Genomic DNA, 18,834 nt, shown 5'->3' with positions numbered 1-18,834 from the left:
CCCACACCTCCATCTCAGAGAGAAGCCTCAGACTGTTCCCCTCTGGGCTGTCCAGAACACACCAACTCCCCCTCTGCAAACTTTGCTGAACAGGGCAACCTCCCTCAGGTTGTACACACCCCCTGCCACCACCATCCCAGTGGCCACCCAAGGCCCCAGCTTGTCTCTGCACCCCATGCCATTAAAACCACGAGTGATATTGGATGCGGGAGCCCGGTTCTGGTGGCTGCCTTGCCAGGACTGCTGTCTGGAGTTCAGGCCCTTGGCCCAGTGCACTCTGACCCAGGGATTGTGCAGTTCTCAGAAGGCTGCTGCCGAGGGATCCTGAATGGAGATCGAGGTGGATTATCTCAGGCACGGGCTGGGAGCGTTCAGACCCCATGGCTGGTCATGGAAGTCTGTGGTGCTAGAGACCATGGGCTGCCGCCGCCTACACCAGGCTCTCTCACACGTGGGTGGGAGTGCGCTCAGACCCCAGGTCACACAGGTGGTAGAAGGCTGCAGTTCTAGAGACTGCTGGCCAGGCTCTCTCAGTTGTGGGCAGAAGGGGCAGTGTGCCCAGCCAAGCAGTGGTGCAGGCAGTGGAAAGCCATGAGCTCAGGAACCATGGCTCTGAGAGGCTCCACCAGACTTTCTCTGGCACAGGTGGTCATGGGCAGTTACCGGCAGTGGCTGTCCTAGGTCCGTGGACTTAGGCCCATGCCTGTGACTGCCCAATTCCATCAGTTACCCCTTAAGATCTTTTGCTCTTTTTGAGTGCTTTTAACCAGACTCCAAGTTAATGCTGGTCTCCAAGCACAGGGCGCTTTCCTAGTGGGGTATTACTTTGCAGTGGGTCACTTCTGATGGCTCCCTCCCCCTTCTGTTTATCCTCCAATATCAGTCTGAGCATTCCCACTTTGCTTTATCTCCCCACAGATGTCTTCTGCCCCCATAGAGATCCAGAAGTGTATAATCTTACGTCTCGGGCTGAGATGGGTGTTCAGAGTGTTCTGGTAGATATTTAGCTCACTTTAGGGGACCAGTTGAAACAGGGCCTCCTACTTTTCTGCCATCTTGTCCCTCCCTCCTCCCTTATTGATCTTTTCTATTGTCTCTTTGGTTTCTTTTTCATTGATTTCTGCTCAAACTGTTATTACCCTTTTTTTCTTACAAATTTGGGCTGGCCGGCTGGCTGGCTGGCTTGCTTCCTTCCTTCCTTTCTTTCAATAGTTCCCTGAAGTATAACATTAGATCCCTTATTTGAAACTTTTATCTCTTGAGGTAGGCACTGGGAGCTTCCCTGTTAGAACTCTCTTGCTCTATCCCTTAAATTTGACAACGTTAAATTTCCATTTTCATTTCCTTTTAACTATTTTCTACTTCTCTTTTCTTTCTTCTTTGACACTCTGGTTGTTCAGTAGCATGTTATTTCATCTCCACAAATTTGTGAACTTTCCAGTTTTCTTCATGTAACTAATTTCTACTTTTATACCACCCACCAGTGGGGGAGGGAACAATGCTTGATATGACTGAAATCTCTTAAGTTTATTAAGACTTATTTTATGCTCAGCTTATGGTCAGTTTGGAAGATGTGCCATGTGCGCTTGAGAAGACTGTATATGCTTTGTTTTAGGACAGAATTTTCTGTAAATGTATCTTAAGTCCATCTTGTCTAACCTGTTGTTTGAGGTCAATGTTTCCAATGATCAATCCATTGTTGTAAGTAGGGTATTAAAGTGTCTTACTGTTATTGCCTTGCCATTTCTCCCTTTAAGTCTGGTAACGTGTACTTTATATGTTCTGGTCCTCCTATGCTGGGTGCACTAGTATGTACATGTTCAACTTCACATTGGACTGACCCCTTATCATTATGTATTGCCCTTCCTTCTCTCTCACTCTTTTTTTGTTATATATTATTTTTTTAATTTTTTTAAAATTTTTTATTTCTTTTCAGCGTAACAGTATTCATTGTTTTTTCACCACACCCAGTGCTCCATGCAATCTGTGCCCTCCCTAATACCCACCACCTGGTTCCCCCAACCTCCCACACCCCCCTGCCCCTTCAAAACCCTCTGGTTGTTTTTCCGAGTCCATAGTCTCTCATGGTTCACCTCCCCTTCCAATTTCCCTCAACTCCCTCCTCCTCTCCATCTCCCCATGGCCTCCGTTTGTTATGCTCCACAAGTAAGTGAAACCACATGATACTTGACTCTCTCTGCTTGACTTATTTCACTCAGCATAATCTCTTCCAGTCCCGTCGATGTTGCTACAAAAGTTGGGTATTCGTCCTTTCTGATGGAGGCATAATACTCCATAGTGTATATGGACCACATCTTCCTTATCCATTCATCCGTTGAAGGGCATCCTGGTTCTTTCCACAGTTTGGCGACCGTGGCCATCGCTGCTATAAACATTGGGGTACAGGTGACCCTTCTTTTCACCACATCTGTATCTTTGGGGTAAATACCCAGTAGTGCAATTGCAGGGTCATAGGGAAGCTCTATTTTTAACTTCTTGAGGAATCTCCACACTGTTCTCCAAAGTGGCTGCACCAGTTTGCATTCCCACCAACAGTGTAAGAGGGTTCCCCTTTCTCCACATCCTCTCCAACACACGTTGTTTCCTGTCTTGCTAATTTCAGCCATTCTAACTGGTGTAAGGTGGTATCTCAATGTGGTTTTAATTTGAATCTCCCTGATGGCTAGTGATGATGAACATTTTTTCATGGGTCTGATAGCCATTTGTATGTCTTCATTGGAGAAGTGTCTGTTCATATCTTCTGGCCATTTTTTAATATGATTATCTGTTTTGTGTGTGTTGAGTTTGAGGAGTTCTCTATAGATCCTGGATATCAACCTTTTGTCTGTACTGTCATTTGCAAATATCTTCTCCCATTCCATGGGTGTCTCTTTGTTTTGTTGACTGTTTCCTTCGCTGTGCAGAAGCTTTGGATCTTGATGAAGTCCCAAAAGTTCATTTTCACTTTTGTTTCCTTCGCCTTTGGAGACACATCTTGAAAGAAGTTGCTGTGGCTGATATCAAAGAGGTTACTGCCTCGAGGATTCTCCTCGAGGATTCTGATGGATTCCTGTCTCACGTTGAGGTCTTCTATCCATTTCGAGTTTATCTTTGTGTACGGTGTAAGAGAATGGTCGAGTTTCATTCTTCTACATATGGCTGTCCAGTTTTCCCAGCACCATTTATTGAAGAGACTGTCTTTTTTCCACTGGATATTTTTTCCTGTTTTGTCGAAGATTATTTGACCATAGAGTTGAGGGTCCATATCTGGGCTCTCTACTCTGTTCCACTGGTCTATGTGTCTGTTTTTATGCCAGTACCATCCTTCTCTCTTTTAAAAAAAAAATAAAAGAAAAAAAGTGTTGGCTTTTAAGCCTGTTTTGTCAGACGTAAGTATAGATATAATTATATACTCCAGTCCTCTAAAGGTTTCCATTTGCATGGAACATTTTTATCATCTTTTCACTTTCATTCTGTTTCTCTCCTCATATGTGTAGCGAGTCTCTTACAGGCAGCATATGGGGCCGGGGGCTCATTTTTATTTTTTTATTTTTTATTTTTTTATTTTTTTTTTTTTAAAGATTTTATTTATTTGACAGAAACAGAGATCACAAGTAGGCAGAGAGGCAGGCAGAGAGAGAGGAGGAAGCAGGCTCCTTGCTGAGCAGAGAGCCCGACGCGGGGCTCGATCCCAGGACCCTGGAATCATGACCTGAGCCGAAGGCAGAGGCCTTAACCCACTGAGCCACCCAGGTGCCCCCGGGGGCTCATTTTTAATCCAAACATCTACTCTATGTTTTTTGATTGGAGAATTTAGTTTATTTACATTTAAAATAATCATTGATTACTATGTGCCTATTTCCATTGTGTTAATTGTTTTCTGGCTATTTTTGTGGTTCTCTCCTGCCATGCTCTTGCTTGCTTTCTTCATACATTGACAATTTCCTTAGTGATGTGCTCACATCATTTTTTCCTTTTCATTTGTGTTTGAGTGCTGGGTTTTGATTTATGGTTACAGTAGGTCTTTCACACAACAAATTATATGCATAATGATTTATTATAGATTGATAACATGGTACATTTGATCGCACGGTAAAGCTCAAAATTATTATTTTCATCCCTGCATGTTCAAAGATTCTTATTGGATTCTTATTGAGCCACAATGTTATATTAGTTTCAGAAGTGCAACCTAGTGATTCAATATTTTTATACATCATGAAAAAATCACCATGATAACTCTGCCATATAAAGTTATTACAATATTACTAACTATGTTCATTATGATATATATTTATCCTCTTATTTTGTAATTGGGAGTTTATATCTCTTAGCCCCTTTGATCAGTTTTACCCATTCTCCTACACACTTTTGCTTTGGCAACCACAGTTTGTTGTCTGTGTTTATGAGTCTGTTTCTATTTTGTTTTGTTTGTCCATGTTTTTTCAGATTCCACATAAATGAGATTTATGGTATTAATATTTCTCTGATTGACTTCTTTTACTTTCCATCCATGTTGTTGCAAGTGGTAAGCTTCTATTCTTTTTTATGGCTAATACTCTATCCAACATATAGAGCCATAGATTTGCTAGATACATAGATAGATAGATGATAGATAGATAGATAGATAGATAATAGATAGATATACAGGTATACATACAGATGATAATAGATAGATATACAGGTATACATACAGATGATAGATAGGTATATCTATCTATCTATCATCTATCTATCTATCATTTATCATCTATCTATCTGTATGATGCCATTGTTTGTGTTTGTGTGTGTGTGTGTGTGTGTGTGTGTGTCACATCTTTTTATCCATTCAAGTATCAGTGAACATTTAGTTTATTTCTGTATCTTGGATGTTCCAAATAATGCTGAGGTGAACATATAGGTGCATCTATCTTTTGAACTAGTGTTTCCTTTCATCAGGTAAACACCAAAAAGTTGATTTTCTGGATTGAATGGTTTCATTTCTCTTCTCTTCTCTTCTCTTCTCTTCTCTTCTCTTCTCTTCTCTTCTCTTCTCTTCTCTTCTCTCTTCTCTTCTCTTCTCTTTCCTTCTTTTCTTTTAGACAATAGTCATTTTCAGCTTTAATCATGTAATTGACATAGTTTGTATACATTTATGGTGTATGTACAAAATGATGTTTTGTTTTGTTTCATTGAGGAGGTTTTAGTGACCATGAAATTTAGGTATATTTTTTAACCCCGCCTCCCACAGCACTGGAGTATGCTGCACCTAGAGACAGTTTATAGGGCTGATAACTAAGGACTAATAAGCAATACAACTCCTATCCATGTTGCAGCTGTATTGTAAGGTTTCAAATAATCAATTTATATGTGTGTTGCTTTTCCTTTAACAAAATTACTATTTTAATCCATGACACGATTTACAAAATTATTTCCCAATCGCTATGGTAATAAACAGTAATTGAGTTTCAATTACATAGCAGGTAAAAATTTCAACCAAACTATTGCTTCAAAATAAAATGTGTTGAAAACTATTGTCACAGGATAGGCAACAATGAAAAGAAATTTCTTGGCATACAACATGACCAGAACTCCTTTAAATGACTATATTAATTTTGCTTTTGTTTCCTTTGTCTTTGGAGACATATCTTGAAAGAAGTTTCTGTGGCCGATGTCAAAGAGGTTACTGCTTATGTTCTCCTCTAGGATTCTCATGGATTCCTGCCTCACATTGAGGTCTGTCATCCATTTCGAGTTTATCTTTGTGTATGGTGTAAGAGAATGGTCAAGTTTCATTCTTCTATAGCTGTCCAATTTTCCCAGCACCATTGATTGAAGAGACTGTCTTTTTTCCACTGTATATTTTTCTCTGCTTTTTCAGAGATTATCTGACCATAAAGTTGAGGGTCCACATCTGGGCTCTCTACTCTGTTCCACTGATCTATGTATTTGTTTTTGAACCATGAGAAACTGGACTCTGAGAAACAAAATGAGAGTTTTGGAGGGGGAGGGGAGTTAGAGGTTGGGTGAGCCTGGTGGTGGGTATTACGGAGGGCACGTATTGCATGGAGCACTGGGTGTGATGCATAAACAGTGAATTCTGGATCACTAAAAAGAAATTTTAAAAAATGTCTGTATTGAGGGGGATACAAGATGGCGGGGAAGTAGGAGGAGGCGCCTTTTCAACCTGTACCCTAAAGTGAGCTGATTACCTACCAAAGAACTCCGATCACCCATGAAATCAGCCTGAGATGAGAATTATACACGTCTGGATCTCTACAGGGGGCAGAAGATGCCAGTGGGCAGGTAAAGTGGAGTGGGAACGTCAGACTGATATTGGAAGATAAACAAAAGGGGGAGGGAGCCACCAGAGGCGACTGATTGGAAAATAATACCCGAATATGAGAGTGCCCTGCGTCTGGGGACCAGCATTAACTTGGAGTCTGGTTGAAAGCACTCAAAAGAGCAAAGGATCGCAGGGGGGGGGGGGCGGAAATTGTGGGAATCGGGGCAGCTAGGGACAGGGGCTTAAGTCCCCAGACCCAGGACAGCCTCCCCTGGCACTGAGCCAGAGAGTGTGGCAGAGAAACCAGGTCTTGGTCCCAGAGCTGCCAGCGCGCCCGAGAACGAGTGGAGTCCGGCTCCCGTGAGGGGCTGGGAGCCACACCAGACTGCAGAAAGTGCACCTTGCCTGAGATCCGCGAGCGCGCCTCACCCTCCCCTGAGAGAGGTGCACGAACGCCCAGCCTGGTGCTCTGGTACCCCCGCCATCCTAGAGCTGGAGACCCCCGCACCCCACAACCTTCCCTGGGAGAGGTGCGCGCAAGCCCTGCACCCTTAGACCTGGAAAGACCAGGCAGTCCCAGCCCCAGCCAGCAGAAAAATCTCAGTGTGCGATCGCTGCTTGGAACCTCTCTGGCAGTCTGGAGCTGCCCAGACAGCCGCCACCGCCGCCGCTGCCTCCGCCGCCGCCGCCGCCGCCGCCGCCGTGGTTTTGCATACAAGCAGGAGATCCTGTGTCCCCAGGGACCAAGACTCAGAACCTGCTCTGCCAGTGGCCCAGCGGCTGCAGCACCTGCAGGGGAGCAGACTGAGGCTTCTCTCTGAGAGGGAGGTTGGGGTGCAGTTTGTTTTCCTCTAAACCTCCAAAAACCATCAAAAGCTGTCAAGGCGAGAGAAAAGAAGTGAACAAACATAAAAGCCTCCAGAGAACAAAAGCCTGAAAAAACTGTTTTCCTCAGAGCCCACCCCCTCGAGGGGGGCTGGAGGACTTAACTCAGGGAACATCACTGACTGAAAACCCACGTGGCAGCCCCCTCCCCCAGAAAACAAATCAGGGGGAAAAAAAAAAAAGACTACAAGAGAACAACCACCACTACTTCATAGATACAACTTTTACTTTTAACTCATTCCCACTATTCTGGTTCATTTTTTTTTCTTTTTTTATATAGATAATTTTTTAACCTATTTACCATCACAGTGAGATGTCCAGTACATCAAATTCCATAATAAACTTCTAACCTGAATTTTTTGATACATACACATGTGTTTTTCTTTTGCTTTTTTATTTTTTTAAATTTAAAAAAAAATTTTTTTAGTTTAGTTTAGTCTAGTTTATTCCTTTTTTATTTTTATTTTCTAATATTCATATAGAGTTAAACTTCAAGGTAACCCCCTTTCTCCAATCAATGCTACCCCTATAGGTAAACCAATTTTTAATCCCCCTTTTATCTTAGGAAAGTTGAGTCCTTTAACAAAGATATCAAGATACATCCAGGAAGAATCAAAATAACCTTCCTCGCCCACACTGAGAATCTATAACCATGCTCCCATCTTTTTCTTCTGCCAGTGTCTCTGTGTATTTATGTTTGTCCTGATAGTATATCAGGATATACCATGTCCTGATAGTATATCAGGGGTTCTTCTTGACGAGGCTTCTCCTTTTTTTGCTTTTATATATATATATATATTTTTTTTCTCTCGTCATATACTTTTATCAGTCTTTTTGTTTATCTGTTTTTGTTTGTATACGTCATAAATCTTACCCTGGGGCCCATTTGGGCTGAACCTTCTCTTTTATCTTCCCTTTTTTTCCTGTCTCTCTCTCTCTCTCTTTTTTCTTTTTCTTTTCTTTTTTCTCTCATTTGGGTGGGGGAATCCTGAGTGCTCAGAAGTGTTCCAGGGTGCACCTTGACGGCACCACGGTCGATACATCCAGCTACATCTGTCCAGTCATCTCTCACCAAAATGACTAGGAGGAGGAATCCCCAACAGAAGAAAAATACAGAGGATGGGCCTTCTGCAACAGAGCTAATGGATATCAACATAGACAATATGTCAGAAAGAGAATTCAGGCTAACAATTATCCAGGCAATAGCTAGGCTGGAGAAAGCCATGGATGACCAAACGGAATTGATTAGCGCAGAACTGAAAGCGACCAGGGATGATGTTCATAATGTTAGGGCAGAGCTGAGGGCCACCAGGGATGAGGTTCACAACGCTCTCAATGAGTTCCAATCTAATCTAAATTCTCTAAAAGCTAGGGTAACTGAGACAGAAGATAGAATTCGTGATCTGGAGGACAAACAGACAGAGAGAAAGGATCAGGAGGAAGCCCAGAACAAACAGCTTAGAAGCCACGAAAACAGAATCAGGGAAATAAATGATGCCACGAAACGTTCCAACGTCAGAATTATTGGAATCCCTGAAGGGGAGAAGAAAGAAAGAAGTCTAGAAGATATAGTGGAACAAGTTCCTCATGAAATTTTTCCCAATCTCGCGAATGGAACAAGTGTTCATGTACTAGAGGCAGAACGGTCTCCCCCCAAGATTATAAATTCCAAAAAAAAAAAAAACATCCAGGCACCTCATAGTAAAACTGAGGTATCATAATTGTAGATACAATCTCTGGAAAGCCGCTAGGACAAAGAAGCTCCTTACATACAGAGGAAAGCCCATCAGAATAACGTCAGACCTGTCCACAGAGACCTGGCAAGCCAGAAAGGGCTGGCAAGATATATTCAGGGCACTAAATGAGAAGAACATGCAGCCGAGAATACTTTATCCAGCAAGACTGACATTCAAAATGGATGGAGAGATAAAGAGTTTCCAAGACCGGCAAGGCTTAAGAGACTATGCAACCACCGAGCCGACCCTGCAGGAAATATTAAGGGGGGTTCTATAAAAGAGGAAAAACCCTAAGAATAGCACTGAACAGAAATATAGAGACAATCGACAGGAAGAAAGACTTCAAAGATAACACAATGTCAATAAAAACGTATCTCTCAATAATCACTCTCAATGTGAATGGCCTAAATGCGCCCATAAAACGACACAGGGTTGCAGATCGGATAAAACGACAGGACCCATCCATACGTTGTCTACAAGAGACCCATTTTGAACCTAAAGATACACCCAGACTGAAAGTGAAGGGATGGAGAAGCATCTTTCATGCCAATGGGCCTCAAAAGAAGGCCGGGGTAGCGATTCTCATATCAGATAAATTAGATTTTAAACTAAAGACGGTAGTCAGAGATACAGAAGGACACTACATCATTCTTAAAGGGACTATCCACCAAGATGATCTAACAATTGTAAATATCTACGCCCCCAATATGGGAGCAGCCAACTACATAAGAAAACTATTAATCAAGATAAAGAGTCATACTGATATGAACACATTAATAGTAGGAGATCTTAATACGCCTCTCTCAGAAATAGACAGATCATCGAAGCAGAAAATCCATAAAGAAATAAGAGCATTGAATGACACATTGGACCAGATGGACCTCAGAGATACATACAGAACATTCCACCCTAAAACAACAGAATACTCATTCTTCTCAAGTGCACATGGAGCCTTCTCCAGAATAGACCACATACTGGGTCACAAATCAGGGCTCAACCAATACCAAAAGACTGAGATTATTCCCTGCATATTCTCAGATCACAATGCTTTGAAACTGGAGCTCAATCCCAAGGAAAAGTTCAGAAGGAACTCGAACACCTGGAAGCTAAAGACCACCTTGCTTAAGAATGCTTGGATCAACCAGGAGATCAAAGAAGAACTGAAACAATTTATGGAAACCAATGAGAACGAAGACACTTCACTCCAAAACCTATGAGATACAGCAAAGGCGGTCCTAGGGGGGAAATACATAGCCATCCAAGCCTCCCTCAAGAAAATTGAAAAATCCAGAATACACCAGCTGTCTCTACACCTTAAAGAACTGGAGAATCAACAGCAAATCAAACCAACCCCACACGTAAGAAGGGAAATAATCAAGATTAGAGCAGAGATGAGATCAGGAACACGACAAGGATGCCCACTCTCGCCACTCTTGTTCAACAGAGTATTAGAAGTCCTAGCAACAGCAATCAGACAACCAAGAGAAATAAAAGGTATCCAAATTGGCAAGGAAGAAGTCAAACTCTCTCTCTTCGCAGATGACATGATTCTTTATATGGAAAACCCGAAAGACTCCACCCCCAAACTACTAGAACTCATACAGCAATTCAGTAATGTAGCAGGATACAAAGTCAATGTCCAGAAATCAGTGGCTTTCTTATACACTAACGATGAAAATACAGAAAGGCAAATTAGAGAATCGATTCCATTTACTATAGCACCAAGAACCATAAGATACCTCGGAATAAACCTAACCAAAGAGGTTAAAGATCTGTACTCGAGGAACTACAGAACACTCCTAAAAGAAATTGAAGAAGACACAAAAAGATGGAAGACCATTCCATGCTCTTGGATCGGAAGAATAAACATCGTTAAAATGTCTATACTGCCCAGAGCAATCTATACTTTTAATGCCATTCTGATCAAAATTCCACCGGTATTTTTCAAAGAGATGGAGCAAATAATCCTACAATTTGTATGGAATCAGAAGAGACCCCGAATAGCTAAGGAAATGTTGAAAAACAAAAATAAAACTGGTGGCATCACGTTACCTGATTTCAAGCTTTACTACAAAGCTGTGATCACCAAGACAGCATGGTACTGGCATAAAAACAGACACATGGACCAGTGGAACAGAGTAGAGAGCCCAGATATGGACCCTCAACTCTATGGTCAAATAATCTTTGACAAAACGGGAAAAAATATCCAGTGGAAAAAAGACAGTCTCTTCAATAAATGGTGCTGGGAAAACTGGACAGCTATATGTAGAAGAATGAAACTCGACCATTCTCTTACACCGTACACAAAGATAAACTCGAAATGGATAAAAGACCTCAACGTGAGACAGGAATCCATCAGAATCCTCGAGGAGAACATAGGGAGTAACCTCTTTGATATCAGCCACAGCAACTTCTTTCAAGATATGTCTCCAAAGGCAAAGGAAACAAAGGCAAAGATGAACTTTTGGGACTTCATCAAGATCCAAAGCTTCTGCATAGCAAAAGAAACAGTCATCAAAACAAAGAGGCAACCCACGGAATGGGAGAAGATATTTGCAAATGACAGTACAGACAAAAGGTTGATATCCAGGATCTATAGAGAATCCTCAAACTCAACACACACAAAACAGATAATCATATTAAAAAATGGGCAGAAGATATGAACAGACACTTCTCCAATGAAGACACACAAATGGCTACCAGACCCATGAAAAAATATTCATCATCACTAGCCATCAGGGAGATTCAAATCAAAACCACATTGAGATACCACCTGACACCAGTTAGAATGGCCGAAATTAGCAAGACAGGAAACAACGTGTGTTGGAGAGGATGTGGAGAAAGGGGAACCCTCTTACACTGTTGGTGGGAATGCAAACTGGTGCAGCCACTTTGGAGAACAGTGTGGAGATTCCTCAGGAAATTAAAAATAGAGCTTCCCTATCACCCTGCAATTGCACTACTGGGTATTTATCCCAAAGATAGAGATGTAGTGAAAAGAAGGGCCATCTGTACCCCAATGTTTATAGCAGCCATGGCCACGGTCGCCAAACTATGGAAAGAACCCAGATGCCCCTCAAAGGATGAATGGATAAGGAAGATGTGGTCCATATACACTATGGAGTATTATGCCTCCATCAGAAAGGACGCATACCCAACTTTTGTAGCAACATCGACGGGACTGGAAGAGATGATGCTGAGTGAAGTAAGTCAAACAGAGAGAGTCAAGTATCATATGGTTTCCCTTATTTGTGGAGCATGACAAATAATATAGAGGACAAGGGGAGATGGAGAGGAGAAGGGAGTTGAGGGAAATTGGAAGGGGAGGTGAACCATGAGAGACTATGGACTCTGAAAACCAATCAGAGGGTTTTGAAGGGGCAGGGGGGTGTGGGAGGGTGGGGGAACCAGGTGGTGGGTATTAGGGAGGGCACAGATTGCATGGAGCACTGGGTGTGGTGAAAAAACAATGAATATTGTTACGCTGAAAATAAATAAATAAAATTAAAAAAAAAAAAAGGAAAAGAAAAAAAAATGGATACCCAATGTTCCAAAAGTATTAGAACGCAGGCAAGGGCACTGCTAAGAGGGAAGGTCATAGTGACCAGCACAGATCTACCTCAAGGAACAAAATAAATCTCAAATACTCAAACACTCTAACTTTACATTAAGGGGAAAGAAGGTTGAAAATGGCCTTAAATAGAAGAGAGAAAAAAGTAAAGATCAGAGTGAGAAGAAATGAGACACTAAAAAACAGCAAGCAAAGATCTGTGAAACTAAGAACTGGTTCTTTGTAAAGATAAACAAAACTGAAGCATCTTTTTAAAAAAAAATTTTATTTATTTATTTGACACAGATTGAGAAGAGATCACCAGTAGGCAGAGAGGCAGGCAGAGAAACAGGAGGAAGCAGGCTCCCTGCTGAGCAGAGAGCCGGATGCAGGGCTTGATCCCAGGACCCTGAGATCATGACCTGAGCTGAAGGCAGAGGCTTTAACCCACTGAGCCACCCAGGCACCCTAAAACTGACGTATCTTTAATCAGACCAACTAAGAAGAATGAAGGACCCTAAATAAATAAGAAAGAAGACAAATTATAACCAAAACTACAGATATACAAAGGAACATAAAACAATAATAATTTATATCCCAACACATTAGACAACCTAGAATTAAATAAATTCCTAGAAACACACCATCTTTCAACACTGAATTAGGAGGAAGTAGAAAATCTGGAAAGACCAAAGTAGGAATGCAACAGAATCTCTTATTTAAAGGAAGAAAAGGAATGCAATGGAATCTCTCATTTAAAGGGGGAAAAAAAAAAACCTCACCATGCACCTGGGTGGCTCAGCTGGTGAAGGAAGTGCCTGCCTTCTGCTCAGGATCCTAGGGTGGGGAGGGCAGAGGGGCATGGAACCCAGCATCCAGCTCCCTGCTTAGCGAGGAGTCTGGTTCTCCCCTCTGTTGCTCTTGCTCTCTGGCATGCACTGTGCTCTCCCTCTCTCTCTATCTTTCTCTCTCTCTCTCTCAAATAAATACATAAAGTCTTAAAAACAAAACAAATCTCCCAACAAACAAAAATTCAGGACCAGATGGACTCACAGGTGAACTATATCAAATGTTTAAAGGATAAATAATACGTATTCTCAAATCACCCCTCCTCTCCCTCCATAAAACCACACAGAGGTACAAACACTCCCAAACTTATTTCAGGTAGCCTTTATTACCCTGACGCCAAAATCAGAGACGTACAAAAAGAAAAAATATATATGAATTAACATCCTTGATGAACATACATGCAGAAATTCTACATGAAAAGCAAAGCAAAGCTTATTTGAGGAGAGTAAGGAATAACACAGAGGACATGGGGAGATGGAGAGGAGAAGGGAGTTGAGGGAAACTGGAGGGGGAGATGAACCATGAGAGACTGTGGACTCTGAGAAACAAACTGAGGGTTTTGGAGGGGAGAGGGGTGAGAGAGGTTGAGTGAGCCTGATGGTGGGTATTATGGAGGGCACATATTGCATGGAGCACTGGGTGTGGTGCATAAACAATTAATTCTGGAGCATTGAAAAGAAATTTAAAAAAAAGAAATTTAAAAAAAGAGAAAAGAAAATCAAAATCAATAATGCATTAAAGGGATCATACACCATGGCCAGGTGGAATCTTTTCCAAGTACAGATAGTTTAACATCCACTAGTCAATTGCCATGCTATGGTTAATGGCTACATTAACAAAATGAAGGCTAGAAATCCATACAATTATCCCAACAGATGCAGGAAAAGCATTTGACTAAATTTAGCATTCATTTATGATTAAAATAAAAAACATTCTCAACAAATTCTGGAGATGTAATGTGGACCAATGCATGTATAGTTAAGAACACCATATTGCATATTCGAAATTTTCTCAGGGTAGATTTTAAATGTTATCACCAAGAAGCAGGAAAGAAAAAAAAAACAAAGAAGTGGAAAACTATTAACAATGTTGTTAAGTGATGGATATATTAATGAGCATGATCGCGTCAATTATTTCACAATGTCTACGTATATCTTAACAGCAGATTCACTCTCCAGGCTGAGCCATGCACCAGGTCGCCCAGGCTGCATATCAGGGAAGTCAACCCCTTCGTCGCCTCGCCAACCCCAGCCACAGCCTGGCATCTAGAGTCGTCCCAGCGCTCCAGACACCGCCCTGCGCTCCAGAGCAAGGGCAACACTAAAGGAGGAACAGCCCCCAATGGCCTCCGGTGACTAGCTGGAGGGCAGGTTTCTGGGATCCTTCCATCTCCTCTCCCTAAAGCTTCGAGGTGTGGAGGGGTGGCCTCACTCCAGCCCTTGTCTCTGCAGCCACACACAGCGTCCCAGGTTGGAGAGGAGCAGGGTTGGCGGAGGCAGCGGGCAGATGCCGGAAAGGCCCTGGTCGGGAAGCCTGGCAGAGCCCTTCGAGCTATCCCGGTAGGAGAAGACCTGTGAGCCGGAAGCGCCACCACAGCTGGAGCAGAGAGGAGCAGCAGTTGCCTACTGGCCTTTAGCTAGCCAAGTTCATGGGATACAGGATAACATAGCTGATCACAAGAGAACAAAATTAGAGTGCATTGGAAGAGGCTCCTTTGGAGGGTTTTGATGGAACTGATAGCTGTACCCAGCCAGTGGTTGCTGTTAAAACCATAGACCTAGAGGAAGCTGCAGATAAGATTGAAGACATTCAGCAAAAAATAACAGTTTTGGGTCAGTGAGACAGCTCATATGTACCAAAAATAGTATGGGTCATTTTTAAAGGATTCAAATGGATAATAATGAAATACCCTTGTGGTGGTTCAGCTCTGGATCTCATTGGAGCTTTTCCATTTGATGAGTTCCAGATAGCTACCATGCTAAAGGGAATTTTGAAAGGTTTGGGCTATCTGCATTGAGAAATGAAAATTTGTAGAGACATAAAGGCTCCCAATGTCTTGCTGTCAGAAGAAGAGCATGTTAAAGTTGATGACTTTGGAGCTGCTGGCCACCTGACAGATACGTAAGTTAAAGGAAATACATTTGTGGGAACACCAATTTGGATGGCTCCTGAAGTTATTTAACAGCCAACTTATGATCCAAAAGCTGACATTGGGTCATTGGGAAGTACTACTACTGAGCTAGCCAAGGGAGAGTCTCCTAACTCTGATACACATCCAATGGGAGTTCTGTTTCTTATCCAAAACAAACAAACAAACAAACAAACAAACAAACAGGCAGACAAAAACCCCACCCCACAATTGTCCAATCCTTGTTGGAGACTTCACTAAATCCACTAAGGAGTTTCTGATGCTTGCCTGAAAGGTCCCTCATTTCATACTATAGCTAAGAAACTTCTGAAACACAAATTCATTGCAAAAAGAATTCAAAGAAAACTTCTTATCCGACCAAACTGATTGATTTAAGAGATAGAAGGCAGAAGGTCACAATTGTGATGAATCTGACTCTGAGGGCTCTGGTTCACAGTCCACCAGCAGAGGAAGTAATACTCATTCTGACTGGAGCTTTACCACTCTGCAAAAGAAACCTGATCCAAAGAAACTACAGAATGGGGTAGAGGAGATGTGCAACCCCTGAGCTGTTTGTCTGTGATAATCATACCCGTGTTTGTGGAACTTAAACAGCAGGATGAGAATAATGCTAGCAGGAATCAGGCAACTGAAGAACTTGAGAGAAGTACTGCTGTGGCTGAAGCAACCTGTCTTCATACCACAGATAAAATAGTGAAGAAATTAAGTGAAAAATTTCAAAAGTGATCAACACATGAATTCCCCCAAGGAACTTCTTATTATTGGCTTCCATTTCATACGGACCCAGAGAAACCCAACAAAGCTACTTTAACCTTAACAATGCTTAACTCATGAGCTCCATGTAGCTTTTGGATCTTTGCATCGTTGAAGATCTGGAAGAAGCTATTCAGCTATTTTGTGATAATGTTTATTATTTTATATATTAAAGAGATTATTTTGTAAGGAATAATTTTTTAAGAGATTTTATTTATTTATTTGTCAGAGAGAGGGACAGAGAGATACAGAGTATAAGCAGGTGGAGAGGCAGGCAGGGGAGAGGGAGAAGCAAGCTCTCTGCTCAAATGAGGGACTCCATCTGATATGAGGACCTTCAGATCATGACCTGAGCTGACTGAGCCACCCAGGCATCCCAAGGAATAACTTTTAATACTATAGTTTCACCTGTAATCTACTAAATGCAGAGATACAGGTTTGCTTTTATAGAATCATTATTACTTACATTACTGGGATGATTACCTTTCATGTTTTGATCTTTAGGTGACGCTACATTCATGAAACCTACACATCCTAAATATTCAACTTTGAAACCTACACATCCTAAATATTCAAGGTCATCCTAAATATTCAACTTCTGTAAATCTTCAAGCCTCAAAACACTTAAAAAAACAAACAAACAAACACGAGCACATGTCTGAAGATGACTACTGGTGGGGAAGTGGAAACAAGTCACAGCTTCTTAAGAAAGAAGTTTTTTATAAGCTCTTGGAAATGAAACCTGGAAACATATTGACGCTCCTGCCAAGGTGGGATGATATTCCGGGCAGCTCACTGATCATCCCATTTGAGAGCCCTGTGTTTGAAGCATTTATAGCAGACAACATGTAGCAACAGAGGTACATGTTGGTGTGCATATTGACCTACTTCAGAAGAGGCAATTAACCCTAATTTAACACAGCTGGAAATTTAAAGCAGTGCTAATTAGCCAAGGATGGGGTTTTGGCAATAGTGGAGGAATTAGGCTTTGTTGTTAAAATCTTCAACTCATACTGCATATTATGTGCTTAGATTTGGACACCATTTAAAAAGGCCAATAATTTTGATTAAATACATGATCAATGGGTTGGATAGAATTTACACCAGCATATTATTGTTGTGGTAGTATAAACTATGTATTCATTTTTGTGCTACACAATTATCTATACATAAGCATCATTGTTCATCTTTGAAGGGGTATTTTAATAAGTTATTTCTAGTTCTCATGGAAAATAACCATATTACAGAATGATTTGTGTCTATACAAATTTAAGTTATACCGAATGGATAATTTCCAGTTTTATTTGTGGTACTATCATGTGGGTAAGTAACTTTTTTCTTTCAAACTGTGTGTGTGTGTGTGTGTGTGTGTGTGTGTGTAATATCTAAGTTCTGAACTGGGACTATATTTCAGTATTGGTAGAAATATTGATAATAACTAGTTTTGCTAGTTAATGTTTTATTGTTTGGATATGCACAGTTCAGTTTTTGCAAAGAAATCACATCCAAAAATCTGAATAATTGCCAAATATTAGAAGAAAGATGTTCTTCAAGTGAAGAATACAGATTTCAGTCAAAGCGGCCATTACTACCTCTTTCTTGGTAATAATACAGACATTTTTTTGTTTTATTTTGTTGTTTTTTTTTTTAATTTTCAGCGTAACAGTATTCATTGTTTTTTCACCACACCCAGTGCTCCATGCAATCTGTGCCCTCCCTAATACCCACCACCTGGTTCCCCTACCCTCCAACCCCCGGCCCTTCAAAACCCTCAGGTTGGTTTTCAGAGTCCATAGTCTCTCATGGTTCACCTCCCCTTCCAATTTCCCTCAACTCCCTTCTCCTCTCCATCTCCCCTTGTCCTCTATATTATTTGTCATGCTCCACAAATAAGGGAAACCATATGATACTTGACTCTCTCTGTTTGACTTACTTCACTCAGCATCATCTCTTCCAGTCCCGTCGATGTTGCTACAAAAGTTGGGTATTCGTCCTTTCTGATGGAGGCATAATACTCCATAGTGTATATGGACCACATCTTCCTTATCCATTCATCCTTTGAGGGGCATCTGGGTTCTTTCCATAGTTTGGCGACCGTGGCCATGGCTGCTATAAACATTGGGGTACAGATGGCCCTTCTTTTCACTACATCTCTATCTTTGGGATAAATACCCAGTAGTGCAATTGCAGGGTGATAGGGAAGCTCTATTTTTAATTTCCTGAGGAATCTCCACACTGTTCTCCAAAGTGGCTGCACCAGTTTGCATTCCCACCAACAGTGTAAGAGGGTTCCCCTTTCTCCACATCCTCTCCAACACACGTTGTTTCCTGTCTTGCTAATTTCGGCCATTCTAACTGGTGTCAGGTGGTATCTCAATGTGGTTTTGATTTGAATCTCCCTGATGGCTAGTGATGATGAATATTTTTTCATGGGTCTGGTAGCCATTTGTGTGTCTTCATTGGAGAAGTGTCTGTTCATATCTTCTGCCCATTTTTTAATATGATTATCTGTTTTGTGTGTGTTGAGTTTGAGGAGTTCTCTATAGATCCTGGATATCAACCTTTTGTCTGTACTGTCATTTGCAAATATCTTCTCCCATTCCGTGGGTTGCCTCTTTGTTTTGATGACTGTTTCTTTTGCTATGCAGAA

The 18,834-nt window shown here is 41.5% G+C and overlaps 1 pseudogene across 1 annotated transcript; it reads left to right on the top strand.

Moving 5' to 3' along the window:
* Positions 1–328: 328 nt before the first annotated feature.
* LOC308337787 (serine/threonine-protein kinase 26-like) lies at positions 329–16,157 on the top strand (annotated as a pseudogene). Its single transcript has 2 exons — positions 329–451; positions 14,846–16,157. The product of its transcript is annotated as a serine/threonine-protein kinase 26-like (transcript).
* The last annotated feature ends 2,677 nt before the right edge of the window (positions 16,158–18,834 follow it).

The sequence above is a fragment of the Martes martes genome (assembly GCF_963455335.1).
Source record: "Martes martes genome assembly, chromosome: Y".
In the NCBI taxonomy this organism is placed as follows: Eukaryota; Metazoa; Chordata; class Mammalia; order Carnivora; family Mustelidae; genus Martes; species Martes martes.
Note: the sequence above shows the minus strand (reverse complement) of the source record. Positions and strands in the feature narration are given on the sequence as shown.